This window comes from Camelus dromedarius, chromosome 2 (genome assembly GCF_036321535.1).
Source record: "Camelus dromedarius isolate mCamDro1 chromosome 2, mCamDro1.pat, whole genome shotgun sequence".
In the NCBI taxonomy this organism is placed as follows: Eukaryota; Metazoa; Chordata; class Mammalia; order Artiodactyla; family Camelidae; genus Camelus; species Camelus dromedarius.
Genome location: NC_087437.1, coordinates 54,538,908 through 54,553,123, shown reverse-complemented (window position 1 = coordinate 54,553,123; position 14,216 = coordinate 54,538,908). Strand labels below are relative to the sequence as shown.

At 45.7% G+C, this 14,216-nt stretch overlaps 1 protein-coding gene across 4 annotated transcripts in view; it reads right to left on the bottom strand.

Annotated features, from left to right (window-relative positions):
• LPP (LIM domain containing preferred translocation partner in lipoma) overlaps nucleotides 1–14,216 on the bottom strand; it is a 631,758-nt gene that overhangs the window by 557,793 nt on the left and 59,749 nt on the right. For all 4 annotated transcript variants that reach the window (XM_031453092.2, XM_064493711.1, XM_064493732.1 and 1 more), the window contains exon 2: nucleotides 10,299–10,413. The gene's annotated coding sequence lies outside the window, so the exon portion shown is untranslated. The remainder of the gene's footprint in view (nucleotides 1–10,298; nucleotides 10,414–14,216) is intronic.

The window sequence follows — 14,216 nt, the reverse complement described above, 5'->3', positions numbered from 1 at the left end:
TAAAGAATGCCACATGCCTCTTGAAAAATTTTTTTTAATTTGTATACAACAATGATATTAAGAAAGTACCATAAAATAAAAATAAACGTGAGCGCAGAAAGGACTGATTTGCCTAGGACCCCTTTCAGCCAGGTCATCAGCACGGACAGCAAAGCCCGTGGTATACTCGTGTTTCTATTTGTTGCCCTCAACTGACATGGTTGGTCGTTTGTTTTGTTTTAAATAAAATGGGGAAGCAACAAATATATTAAATCCATCTGCAAAAAACCCCTATTTGCATGTGGAAAACAAATAAGTGGGTGCCTGAATGGGTGATTAGGCATGCAATTGCCCATCTGCACCCAGGGCCTCAGCCTCCCTGCAGGTGCGCCCGACGCAGGAGTAGAGACTCGGAAAGGAGGGTCCTCCGCCCGGGAGGGTGATAGCCAGGAGGGAAACCAGTATCTCCACAGCTGGCCTTGTCCTGAGCTGCCCCCTGGCACTTGCCCAGCTCTGCATCCACTGCCCCTGTATCTTGAAGCTGAGAACCAGAAATAACTTTTGTCTTAGATTTCTGTGGACTCTTTAAATTACAAAGGCAAGTTTTCTGCTGAGCACCTTCACTGTGTGCTTAACAAACATTTGTTCTTGCAGCTATTTTGATGACAATGGGTGACCTCTTCTGCGCTTCCCCCCACAGCCACTCCACTCCAGCCACACTGGGCTCCTCGCTTGTCTGGAATGTGTCAAGTATGCATGGTTCAGCCTCAGGGCCTTTGGAGTTGCTTTCTTTCTGTCTGAAACACCCTTCCTCCCTTCGTCTCCAGCTTACTGCTGCCTCACTGCATTCAGCTCCCTGCTCCTGGGTACTCTTATCAGTAAGACCTTCTCGGACCAACGAATTTTAAATCTTGGTCCTCCCCTCCTCCATACCTCAGTACCTTAACCTGCTTTATTTTTCTTCTGAAAAGAGATCACAACCTAAATATTGTATTATTTACTCACTGATTTGTGTGTTGTCTGTCTCCATCAAATAGAAGGTTTGTCTGATTTTGTTCACAGTTCTATTCCCTGCACCTGGAATAGTGTTAGCACATAGTAGGTGCTTAATACACAGTTGTTATGCTAATGAGTCATCATCATTATTTGCAAACCACTTCACTGGACTCCACAGGTCCTCTTTGTAGAGTAAGATGGGACTTACACTCTTAAGAAGCTTCTATGAACTGAACTAGTAGAGAAGGAAGACTGGAAATCTGCTTACATAGCAAAGTGGCATGAATGCTCTACTGGAGGTATAAACAAAGCACTCTGATAGTGCAGAAAAAGTAAACCATTGACATTGGACACAGGAGTCGGCGGGGAGCAGATTGAAGGAGGCCAGTAGAACAGAATTCTCTGCAACTATCAGGAAAAGCAGCACAAAAATCATCCTCAAGAATACATGCAGTACAAACATGTACTAAGCCATCCTCAGTTAGCCTCCTTCCTTCATCAATCATGCTAAGTGAAACAAAAGATGGCCCGAGGTTAAGTCAGCATTTCTGTGTGCCAAGACCATGGAGAAAGGAAGAATCGCTTTCCTTCATAAAGCCTTCTCTTTAAAATGGAAATTATTTAATTTGCACATGAAACATGTCTTCAGAAAATTCCAGGCTCTCAGGACAGAGAGAATCTTAAAGGGCATCCCATCCAGCTTCTGATGGTGAGGACCCATCAGTACCAGCCTCCACCTGATACTCACAGTGATGGGGAACTACTAACCCCAGAAAAGGCCCATGGCACTGTGGTCTGCTCTTTTAATATTAGAAAGTTCTTCCTCACACTGTTCTTCTGTTGCTTCCACCCACTGCTCCCAGAACTCCTTGTGGGGTCACAAAGAGCGAGTTCGTGTCCTCTTCCATGGCAGAGTCCTGCTCTGCTCCCTCCTCCATCCCCCTTCTCTGTTCTTCACACTAACCACTTCCAGTTCCTTCTTTCACCCCTCAGAGGCTCTGGTTTCTGGTGCCATCAGCCATCCTAAACTTCCCCCCTTCCTTTCCCTCCTCCCTCTCTCTCTCACACTGTTCCAGGCCCTTTTATGGAGCTGACCTAGTGTTCATGAAATTTAGCATTCTGCAGAGGGCTGAGCATTTGGTCTGGGGTCGGGGAGAGGGGGACAGAGGATCCTAAGGAACTTGGGTTAACCCTGGGAGCCCTAACCCAGGGGGACCCTGGCAGAGTAACTGAACTTTCTGACCTTGTCCTCCAAATGCCATTTTTGACACCGATTAGAATCATGCAGACATTATAATTCTTTGGAAGCAAAGAAGGTGAAGAATCTTTCTTGACCCTACACCACCCCAAGGACACACAGAATCTGGGGGGTCTTGAGTCTCCAATAAACCATGGCCCCTCTCATCCTGTTGATCCCAGCTTCTCAACTCCCATGGGCAGCCTGTGTGAATACAAGATGAGATTGAATAGGCAGTTTTCAAGCATCTCTAGACCTGAGAACTAGATTCTCGCCACTACTCACCTGTGTGGCTTTGGGCAAGACACTTGAAGTCCACAAATCAAAGCATCCCAGAAGGTAAAACAAAAAGAGATTTCTAAATCATCCAGTCCAAAAATTGCACAGGGACTTCTTGTATACCTCTACCCTCCCTCCCCTTGCCACAGCCACAGCAGATACTGCTAAAGTATCACAAAACTCCTTCCTTCCCAGTCAGGATACAGCTTCAGGACCCTTCTCAATACCGCTCCTCAAGGAGCCACTACCAATCCACCATGTGGCCACAGGAAACAAAATCCAAACTCCTCATTCTTTAGATGAGGAAAACTGAAGCTCAGAGACTGTCACGACCTCCCCAGGTCTCAGTGTTAGAAGCAGAACCAGAACTACAAAGGCCCCTTCCCCCATATCTCGAGTCCCTTCGCCTCTTCTGATACTCTGTCAGCGTTCCTTGCAAGGGGGGTGGGGAGCTTGCTGTATTAAGTTCTGTAAGGATTGCAGATAAAGGGTTTCTAAGTAAGAGGCAGAAGCTTCAGGGAAGGCTTAGAGGAAAAGGCGCATTCAAGCTGGCCTGAAGAAGTCTGCTCTCTGTGGGAACCAGTGTGCTAGGTCTGCCTTTAGCAGAAGAAAATTCAGCACTAAGGAAGCATTTCCTGCAGCAGGAGGAGAATAAGCAAAGGAAGAGTGAGGCCCGTGGTATGCAGAGAGGAGCCCGTGGGCTCCTGAGCAGAGTAGGGGCCGAAACAGAGGCCAGGGAGAGCAGTGGGGCAGAGGGGCGAGGATGATGACAAGACAAGACTAGAAGAGTCAACCAAGAGACTTTGCGGTGTTTTAAAAGCTGACTTTTTTAATTGACTTGAAGGCCTTAAGATTCACAAACGGGAAGAGGATAAGAAAGGAGTGAAGAGAAAGAAAAGAATTTATCTCCATTCTCAATGTGGGGAGAAAAAAAGCCTTGCTCTAAACTGTATTACAGGAACACTTTCATTATGTAAAAGCCTATTCTGTTTTCATGTCATTCTTAGATTACATCATGGGATGGCTGCAGCCGTCTCGTACCATATTATAAATAAATCACCAGCTTAATCATAGAATGAGCCAGGGCCCTAGATTTACAAGGAAAATATTAGATCATTTTTAATAACTGATATAACTCAAGCCAGTCGCCACTGAAGCAGGGGGAGGTGATGTCATCCTAAAGGAGTCCAAAGAGGAACCGGGGAGGGTCAGGCCTGGGCAGCCCCAGAGCAGCTTCCATTTACAAATGAAGAGGTGGTTGATGGCGGCCAGGTGGGGCTCAGCCTCTGGACCAGACAGACTCGTCAATGAAAACCAACACTCACTTTCCAATAGACCTTCCTCATGAAACACTGGGTATGAAAATTCTGTTCCCAGAACGACTGTTTCTAAATACCAGAAAACATCACCATATTATGATGTCTGTGTTTATGTCCTGGGAGCCATCGAGCGAAATTATAAATGTTAAGGCTTCTCGTTATTCAGGAAAAGATGGAATCAGGGGTGACAGAGGCAAATGCTGCAGGGCTGGTCCAAGCCGAGGGGACAGTGCAAAGTGGGGACATTGAGATAACGGCCCAACAAAGACAAGAACCGAGGGTGGTTTCTAGCAGTTACAGACTGTTAAGGAGGTTGGAAACCAACGTTTAATTGGCACCAACTCTACACTAAGTACCACATTCAACTGGCACTTTATATTATGCTGCTTTGTGAGCACAAAAGAGTCTCTGAAGTAGGCGCTCCTTGCACCATTTTTTTCAGATATGGAAACCAGTTTTAAAAATGATTCAGTGACTTAAGACAGATTACGCAGCTAATATATGAGTCTTCCTACTCCAACTGGATTGACCTCATTGCCTTCACCCAATGAAAAGTTATTTCCTACTGTGGACTTTCAATAGAAGTTAAATAATGGATAAGAAACACTTTGAAAGCACCAAAAGTATTTTAAAAAGAAAAAAATAATGGAAAGCCAAAAGGGGCCATGGAGTGGGGAGTAGGATTAACACTCTGGCCGGTGACAGTCTCAGTGACCATAGCTGACTTTCCTTATTTTGTCTGCAGGGCTCCTAATGAGCTTGACCATCATTTTAAGTCTCCCATTTCCATTAATTTTTTAAGACTGTGAAGGTGGGCTCTAAGGGAACCTGTCATCTTTTATAAAATGTACTGCCGAGCTTGGTTTTAGAAAAAGACTATTTTGGTGGGGAAGGAGACGGATGCTCTGGAAAAGGGCTTTCTGCCAGACAGAAAGTATTGGCTGAGGTTCTCTGTCTGATCCTGTCAGTCTCACAGTAATGTTGTGTATCGGCTCACTGTTCTTAATACAAATGTTATTCATAACTGCAGAGACACACTGTCTAAGCCAAGTAATACTGATTTATGCAACTTTTCAGGACACAGCATGACTCAACAGGAGATGGAGACCCTGAAATTTAACTAAAGGGACAACATCTAGGCTCCAGGCTCCAAATTTTGACCTATTTTCCCCAATCTCTTTCTGGAACAGGATAGAGGTTGCAAACAGCAGAGAAAACATGCCTACAAGTTGTGTGGACTGATTCATAGGCAAAGACTATGCAGAGAAGTGGAGGGAAAAGTGCTGGGTCAGAGCCAAAGGTGCCTTAGATGTCCCTCCACAGCCAGCCCTGGCTCTGTGGCCCTAGAAGACTGTCCCTTCTCTGGGTCTTGGTGTCTTATCTGCACAGCAAAGAGCTCAAGCAAGAACATTCAAACATTTCCACCAAAGCAGTCCTAACTGCTAAAAAGGGTAAAAATTTAGAGGTATAGGAGCCCAGCATTAATTAAAAATTCGTGCTCTTCCTCTGAAAAGCCATGCCAATCTTGCATTCTGTGCAACGATACATCAGTGTTTAGATTCAGGTTTCAAATGGAGTTCTCCCCAAAAAGAGTCTTGCAGTAAAACTGATCCACAGAGGCGTGCTGAGTATGTGCACCTGAGCATGTGCCATTGTAACACTGGGTGTCTGCGGCAGGCAGCCTCCAAGATGGCCCCTGTAAGTCTACTTCCTGCTATTCGGGCCCTTGTGCAGCCCTTCCCCTTGACTGTGGGCTGGTTGTAGTGACTTGCTTTAAGCAAGCAGAATGAGGCGGAGGGAATGACGTGTCACCTCCAGGATTAAGTTATAAAAAGGCTGTGGCCGTGGCTCACTTCTAGGGGGCTCTGTCTTGCTCGCTTGCTCTGAGGAAAGCCAGCTGCCAGGTTGTGAGCTGCCTATGGAGAGGCCACAGGGCAAGGAACTGAGGGCGGCCTCCAGCCAACAGTCTGCAAGGAACTGAGGCCCTCAGCCCAACCACCCGTGAGCAACTGGATCCTGCCAACAACATGAATGGGCTTGGTGGTGGATCTGCCCCAGCAGAGCCTTCAGATGAGAAAGCCAGTCAGCAGACACCTGGGCTGCAACCTCAGGAGAAGCCCCGAGGCACCCCTCTAAGTTGCTCCCAGGTTCCTGACTCACAAAACCTGTGAGAGATAATGTACATTTCTCGTTTTAAAGTGCTAAGTTTGGGGCAATTTGTGAGGTGGCAATAGGTAAGAAAGATAGCATTCGAATTTGAGAGACCCAGTCCTGGATTATCTTAAAGGTTCCGACAAACTCCACCATTTTTCTTGAGGTTTAGGAAGTAGAACTAAAGAGATGCGCTCTCAGGGACTCTTGAAAGGAGCCCTTGTCTCCAGAATGTGGAGATCTGCTGGCCTGGGAACACATACCCAGGCATGCTCTGGGACCCAGAGGTGACCATGGAAACAATATCGGTGCAGCTCAAAGTCAGGAGGACACTTTCAGCAGCAGTACATTGACAAGAAATGAACCAGAGGCTGAAGTACACATGGAAGGTGAGAGGCTCCTTACCTGCCCAGCCGTATTCTTCTATCAGCTACACTGCCCTCAGAACCTGTCCAGCCCTAGTGAGCCAAACCACAGCATCACGGTTCAGTGAGTTCTGAGATCAGATGCCTTCCTCCTAAAAACCTTCCCAATGTTCCCAATTCTTTCCACTCCTCCAACCTTTCATTTAAGCCCCGCGAGATCTGCAGCTGTAACTCACTTAACTAGAATTCTCGAGCATGTGGTATGAGACCTGAAGCATATCCGGTGATTACTGAATGTGTGCGGTAAGCAATACCTTTCCAAAGTATATTTCACTCTTATGCATGTGCTTCTCTCCAACTAGACTACCAGCTTCTCAAGGTTAGGGACTATGCCTAATCCACCAGGATGTCCTAAAGATCCTGAGTTTCACTGACTTCCAAAGAGTGGGAACAAGGCAGAGAACAAGCACACACTCCGTGAACCAGGAGTGAATGTTTGGCAGCAATCTATACAGGACTCATGGGCTCTCCTTCCATTTGGCATCAGACCCCTTCTACCACACAGGAGCCCAGTGAGGGAGAACCTGAGAACACCTGACATCCCAGAGCTCTGTCCAAGGTAGAGTCCACTGTGTGGAAGTCAAGAAATAGAAGAATGTGGAATTAAAAGGAGGAAAGCAAAAAAGAAAAAGAGAGATCGCTCCCCCTTTTACTTTCATGGACAGCAAACACCTCCAACAACACATCCCTAGGTTACAGAGGAGTCACCAAGCCTCCAGAGGCTGGAGGGGTCCCTGCTCAGACCCAGCAAACCCTGTCAGAACTTTTGAAGCAATAACATAAAAGCAATGAAAGCTGGCTATGCAGATGGTCACATATGCCCAGAAAACACCTGGCTGACTGACTGTAGGAAGCCTTCACCTCTGACGGAAGTGACCAATGCTTTGCTTCCGGCAGAGACTAATGCCTGATTCTTCTCAAGACAAAAGAGGAAATATTAAAACTGAAAGCCCTTGGCTGCCATCAATAATTGTATTCTAGTATCAACAGAGGAAAATAATTTCCTTCCTGACTCCCACTGGGCCAGCCACACCTAGAGTAGAAGGTGTGACTATCTAATCAAACAAAGCAAGACCCAAATGGCTAGACTGGAACTTCCAGGGAATTTCTCAGGCATTAAGACTTCGAATCTACCTTCCTTCCTCCACCTCCTGCTTCCTAGAGCAAAAAAATATATATATAGATATATATTTCATAACATATATCTATATATATAAAATATAAGGACACACAGTGTCATTTCAACTTCAGCCATCATCATTAAGCCAGGTACCAGATGTAACTCCTTTCCAAGACTGAGGACAAGTTAGCGCCCATCCAGCCCTGGTGACGACGGGGGTGCAGAGTTGGAAGGAAGGACACACACTGGGCACATACCTGCACAGCCCACTGTCTTACGTTCCTTCAGAGTCATGATCAATATTTTTCTTTATAATCAAGATCTTGTTTTTCCTTATACTCTTTATATTCAAGCTAAAGGAGAAAACAACTATAATGACCTATCATGGATGGACCACACTTTACAGTTTGCAAAACAGGTTGCCATCTATCAACCCACTTGCTCTACAGAACACGAGAGGTTGGCAGGACAACGACTATTATTCCTAACCCTCGGGTCAGGCAACTGGAGGTGAAGGGATGTTGCTTGTCGAGGGCTGCACATCTAATAACCGGCAGGCCTTCGGATACCCCATCCCACCACACTTGCTGCCTTTTTCCGCGCTCACAAACTTCTTAAGCCATACTGGTCCCCAAAGCCTATTTCTGTCAAGTCATTTGTTTCTTTCTCATAAAACCATGCAGTCCCGCCTGATCTGTGCTGGAATTCCTAAAGCTTTCCAACAGAGAATTGGCCAGTGCCTGATACAACACCCTCAGGAAAAGGGACAGTCACTACCTTTGGATTTATTCTTTCTATCCCTGAAAATGCACTCTGCACCTACAAGGTGCCAGAGGTCCCACTGGCCTGTGTGGATACACACAGGAGCAGGTCAATCCCTCTTCTGACCACATTTTATATATTTTATATTCTTAAAGACCACTGTCATGTGTGCCCTGCATCCTGCCTTTTACAGGTCTCGTTCCTGTAATGGTTCCTGGTGGGATGTGTTTCCGGTCCTCTCAGCATCCTTGTGTGGAGAGGCCAGTTGGCTCCTGTCCCTTTCAGAGGATAAGGCAAGGACGAAAGCCCAGCACCCTAGGAGAGCTCTGAGAGGAGGGTCAAAAGCAGGTTCGTAGTTGTCCATGAAGCATGAGTCCTCTCTCTGCCTCCTAACAGCACCCAGAGTCTTTTGAGGGACTACTTATTGTCCACTACACAGTGGACAAGCTGCCAGGTGACGGCAGGCAGCTTCTTATGATTACGAGGGAAAGCATCCTGAGGATGAAGCCAACACACACACACACATACTGGAGACGGCAGAGCAAGGAGCGCCGCACAGAATCAGAGTCCAAGTCCTGCTCAAACCAGACCCACCTCACCTCTGGGCTCGCCGGGCTCTGGCAGCGTCACTCACCCACGCTGTTCCCTCCATCACGCAGTCTGAGGCCACATCCACATTTTAGAAGACAAAGACCACTGCTGGCTCATAATCCCCTTACGGACAACAGCCACTTCTGAGCCTCTCCCAACCTATTCCTGCTTACGGTGCTCTCTCCCACTCTGTCATGACACACTCGATTTTGTGTTTGTGTCCAAGCACAAGGCTTCAGAGTCATCGCGATTTAATTGTAAGCACAGAAAACACTCAGGAGGTAGAGTGGGTAAGAAAGGTTCACATTCATTGCCTAAAGTGTATATACTTGGACAAAACAGTCAAGACCATGTTTGAAATGGTAACAGACTGAGCCGTTTAAGAGTCAAAGCAGTGTCTTCCAGCCTTTCATCTTTTGCAGATCCATAGATGCAAAGAAAGTCGGTTGTTCTTTTAAGATACACTGATTAAGAAAGGAAAGGGTGACAAAACGTGACAGTAAATTCAGCCATGCTTTTCAATGAAGTTAGGTTTTATCCATCACAACAGCATCCACTCGCTTTTGAAAAACTATACCCTGAACATGGCAAGGGATATTATTTATTCAGTGTAAAGCCAGAGGTGGGGCACATGGGGACTGGGCCGTGGGACGGAGAGCACGGATCTACAATTCTAAACCAAAGCCTTCCCAAGATCGCCCCAGCTGTTTCCCTCAGATCCCCCCACAGCCCATGCTATCCCACACCACTGAGTCTCCTCACCACCCCCATCTTCTGGAACATGATTCTAAAACACAAGGGAAAGCTCACCTGCCCGGGTCACCACTGCCCTTTCGGAGTATACAACAGGATTCAAACTCAGACCCCAGTGTAGCCCATGCAGGCTCTTTAAGTCAGAGGGGCACGCCCTGGCCTACGCAAATTTAGCTCCCCCTACTTCAAAGTGTTGTTGTCAAAGTGCAGATCCATCATCAAAGAAGCACCTCGCACAGGGATAAGCAAGAACCACTCAGTACTGCGACCTCCTCTCCCTGCAAGTGCCCACAGCGCTGTTTGTTCATGGACACTTTCATTCCGGTCGTCCAGCTTCGAGACCCCGGCCCGCCATGCCAAAGGAGAAAGAAGGAAGCAGTGCAATTTTTGGCAACCTGACATCATCATCATTCCAAATTTTCTTCCAATTTCTCTTCCCGCTACCTTCCAAGAGCTGAGTCCTGCCTTTGCTTTGCCACACATTTTATTAGCATTATTATAACATGTCCTTTGCCAATGAAATCACGTCAAGAAGGAGGGAAGAACATTTTTGTTCTTCTTAGTTCTTACCCCAACCTAGTTCCTGGTGCCCATGCTTTAGATGGAAACCACTGATTTTTAAATCTCAATAAAATATGCATATTGCTTATAAAAGAGAAAAGCCTTCTCTCCTGGGTAGGACTCACCAACTGAGGAAAAATTCTTCCCTCCAACGACGCCTGGCAGAACAATGGGAAAAGCACTAAACTGCAGTCAGGTGACTGAGTTCCGTCTTCGCCTCTGCTTCCTCAGTGTTCCCACCTGTGGAAATGGGAGAAGGAGGTTGCTTATGAATCTCTAGGGTCTTAGCAGCTTTAGAATTTCCCGGGTTTATGAACTTGCTGGGTAAACCAGATTGGGAATGATGCCAGGCTTGAAACCCACAAACCCAGTGGTTGACCTCTGTCCCTCCTCAGCCCCCAGTCAGCTCCCAATACTTCTATTTCACTAATTTGTCTCAGAACGATAGGGAAAAAGAATGCTGGCACCCTAGTGTTCATAGATAAGCTTTTTGGGGGTGGGTGGGAAATAGCTTCATCATAGTATCAAAAGTGAAAGAGAGAAATCAATTAGTCAGATACTCACATTTTAGGCAAGAAAAAAATCAACAGCAAAATCTGAACTACAGTATATAAAAAGAGACAAGGAATATGAGTTTGGAGACAAATTTCTAACTATGGAATCTAGTGATCGCTGTGCTTCCTCGTCTGAAAAATGAGAGCCAGCGAGCAGCAGAGGACTGGACAATCTTGATGCTTCCTGGTAAGTCCGCATTTGTTGGCTTTATTTTATTAAGAACCATTACTATTTTGCTAAGGGCTCTGCGATATCTATTCCAACAGACAAGTATTCCAGGGTAGCAGGTTGCTACAAAGTTCTGTGTATGCAGGGAAAATCCACATACCAGAAAAAGCTGCTACTCCCATTTTCATTGCTGTCATTTTTAACATTATTGAACCAATCATACAACCATTTTGTGTATGTTATCGCATTCAATTTTTAAATATCTATACAAGTTCAAAGTTGGGAGGAACCTTAAAAAATGAATCACCTCAACTCTTCCAACTGACAGGAGGAGACCCCGGGGACCAGAGGAGGGAAGTGGCCACCCCAGGAGCCCCCCATTAGTGGGTGGCAGGCAGTCCAGGGCTCCAGTTTGGGGCTTGCTCCACTGGGTCGAGTTACGGCCACTTTAACAGAAGAGGTCACCACCACCAGCTGGCCAGAAAGACTTGCCCTTGGTCACACAATCAGCTTTGGGGCAAAACGAGAACTTACACACCCAGACCTCAGAACACCTGCTTCAGAACTCCTGCTGTACAGCCCAACAGCAGAAAGAAACTAAGTCGGAAAAATGGAGGATAATCAAGATGAGCCCAGCAAAGCAATATATTTCCTGAGAGGTAGCGATCTTCAAGGGCCCTGGAATTCTCACAGCCATCACACTAGACGGTGAGAAAGGCATAATTTCAAACTTGCTGAGGGATGGAGTATGAGGGGGCCAGCACTGGCCCTGTGGACAGTGGAATCTCATTAAAAAAAAAAAGACAGACCCCACCTCCATGCCCCAGGAAACCCAAGCTTCTCCTTGCAGAGGGAGATACAAATCAGAACAGTTTCTACAACAACAGCAAAGGGCAGCTAGCATCCCAGACGCTTAAACTCCCGCTGAAGATAAAGCTCTCCACCTTCACTTGCCAGCTTCCCTCCACGCACAAATGAACGTGGTCCCCCTTTACCGCAGTCAACTTCTCTTTTAAGAATTTTTCTTCTTCTGTTCCATAAAGAGAACAAGCAGTTTTGCTAAAGAACCACTGTGAAATGATTGAAGTTCCCATGCAAACAAACCATTAGCAGAGTTCAAATGCAATTTAAATTACCAGTTGTTAAAGTGCTCCTCAATTTCGTGGTAAGTTTCCAAGGAGAATTACATACTTTATACTATTTAATTGGTTGTTTTCTATTTTTTAACATCCATTTATCCCCCCCCCATTTTATATTTCAGAAGTGTCTATAAAAGCTTCCCTTTAAAAAATTATACATTGTCGAATAGATTAAGCCTAAAGATTGAAAAGTATCAGAGAAACAGCTGCAGGATTACGTAGCTCAGCAGAAACCAATGGTTCTGACACCACAAAACAAGAAGAATTCTAAAATCTTGTAAGTCATCTGACAGTGCCCTCAGTGTTTACAGATGGAGGCACTGAGACCCAGAAAGGGAAAGGAGCCCAAGTCCTCTCCCTGGTCAGTGACAGATTCAAGACGAGAATCCCTAACCCCCAGCCCCACGCCACCTTGTCCCACCACCACGTGTTGGAGGGGATGACGGGAAATACACGACGAATTTTATTTTCCACCTGTAATTTTTTTTAAAAGAAAATACGTAGCCGTCTTCGCATACACCCCTGACCTCAGAAGTAGGGCCGGGCAACGGCAAACATCACCCAAAAGGGAGAAAAGGAAGGAGAGGCTGATAAGGGAACATGGCCAAAGGAGCTCAAAAATGGGCAGATTCCTGGCAGGAAAAGTCAAGCCGCTCTTCCAGATGCCTTGAACGAGTGATGGGACATCAAGGCCGCCGATTCCCACTGCTTTATCTGGCCCAGAGTTTGCGGCTGCCTTGGAGTCAGAGGGTCAAGGATAACAAAGTAAAGGCAGGTCTTCTCACATCTGTAAAGGGAAAGGATTTCTCGTGGCCATCACAAGTACAGGACAAAGTTCAAGGCTTTGATGTGGGACTTGTGTAAATTATTTGACCACCCCTGAGCTCATACTTCCCTGTCTACAGAATGGGGCTGATACCACCTACCCTTCAGGGTGTATGTAATCACCTCTTGGGATTCCATACCTAACCTGGGAAGCACAGAGCCTGCATACAGTATGCATTAATCGATGTTCACTCCTCATCTCCCAAAGTTTCTGTCTACAATTTCTCAAAGCCTGTGGGTCTGTGGTTCTAGTTTATTAGGATTACAACTGAGGCTTATAAACCATGTTTGCTCCTTAAGTCTGTTAGATGCTGTGTGTCCCCTAAATTGGTGTATTTTGTCATTCAAAAAATTAAAAAAAAAAAACACATACATGAAAACTTACACACCCAGGAATTTTCCCTTCAAAAGCAAACTGTCTGGAACTGCTATTTAAAAATGGCCTTCAAATCCAGTTGATGAACCAGACAGTAAAAAAAAAAAAATCCCAATTTAAGGCCCAGCACCTCATTTAAACTTCCCATCAGCCCTATGAGAAAGATTTCCCAGTGGTCTGCTGAGAAAATTCAGGGTCAGGGAGGTCAGGCAACTGACCAAAGATTTGGGGGCTAGTAAATGGTAACACCAGGACTTGACCTCAAGTCTTCAAAGTCAAGCTGCATGACCTGGGTTTTATTACTTTACAGTTACAACCCTATATGGACAGCCATCCTGCTAGAGGCGGATGTGTACCTGAAAAAACTCTTCTGTTATATTCACATTTTAAGGAGTTTTGGGATTAAAAAAAAAACCTGAACTTTCAAACTAAACAACGTTCACATTAAAGGCAGATAGATCCATCTTGAATACCACCTTACTGTTATGTTCTTTTTTTCTCTCATTTTTTTTAATTGAAGTATAGTCAGTTTACAATGTTGTGTCAATTTCTGGTGCACAGCAAAGTGTTTCAGTCATACATATACATACATATATTCCTTTTCATTTTCTTTTTCATTACAGGTTACTAAAAGATATTGAATATAGTTCCCTGTACTCTACAGTAGAAACTTGTGGTTTATCTATTCTAGGTATATAGTAGTTAGTATCTGCAGATCTCGGACTCCCAGTGTATCCCTTCCCATCCCCTTCCTCCCTGGTATGCTCTTAAGTGAAATAAAAAGCTCAGAGCCCTGGCACTACACAGACATCTCCCTGGTATGTGGGAGGGAAGCAGGCCTGAGAAAGGTTAGCAATGAGCTGGTATCAGGGCAACTCAAAAGCAGAGTTCAAATGTCTGGACTCACGGTCAGATGAGTCGCAGGTAACCTTTGTATGAGCTTCTGAACACCCTTCCGCACAACTGTTAGCCGACACGAT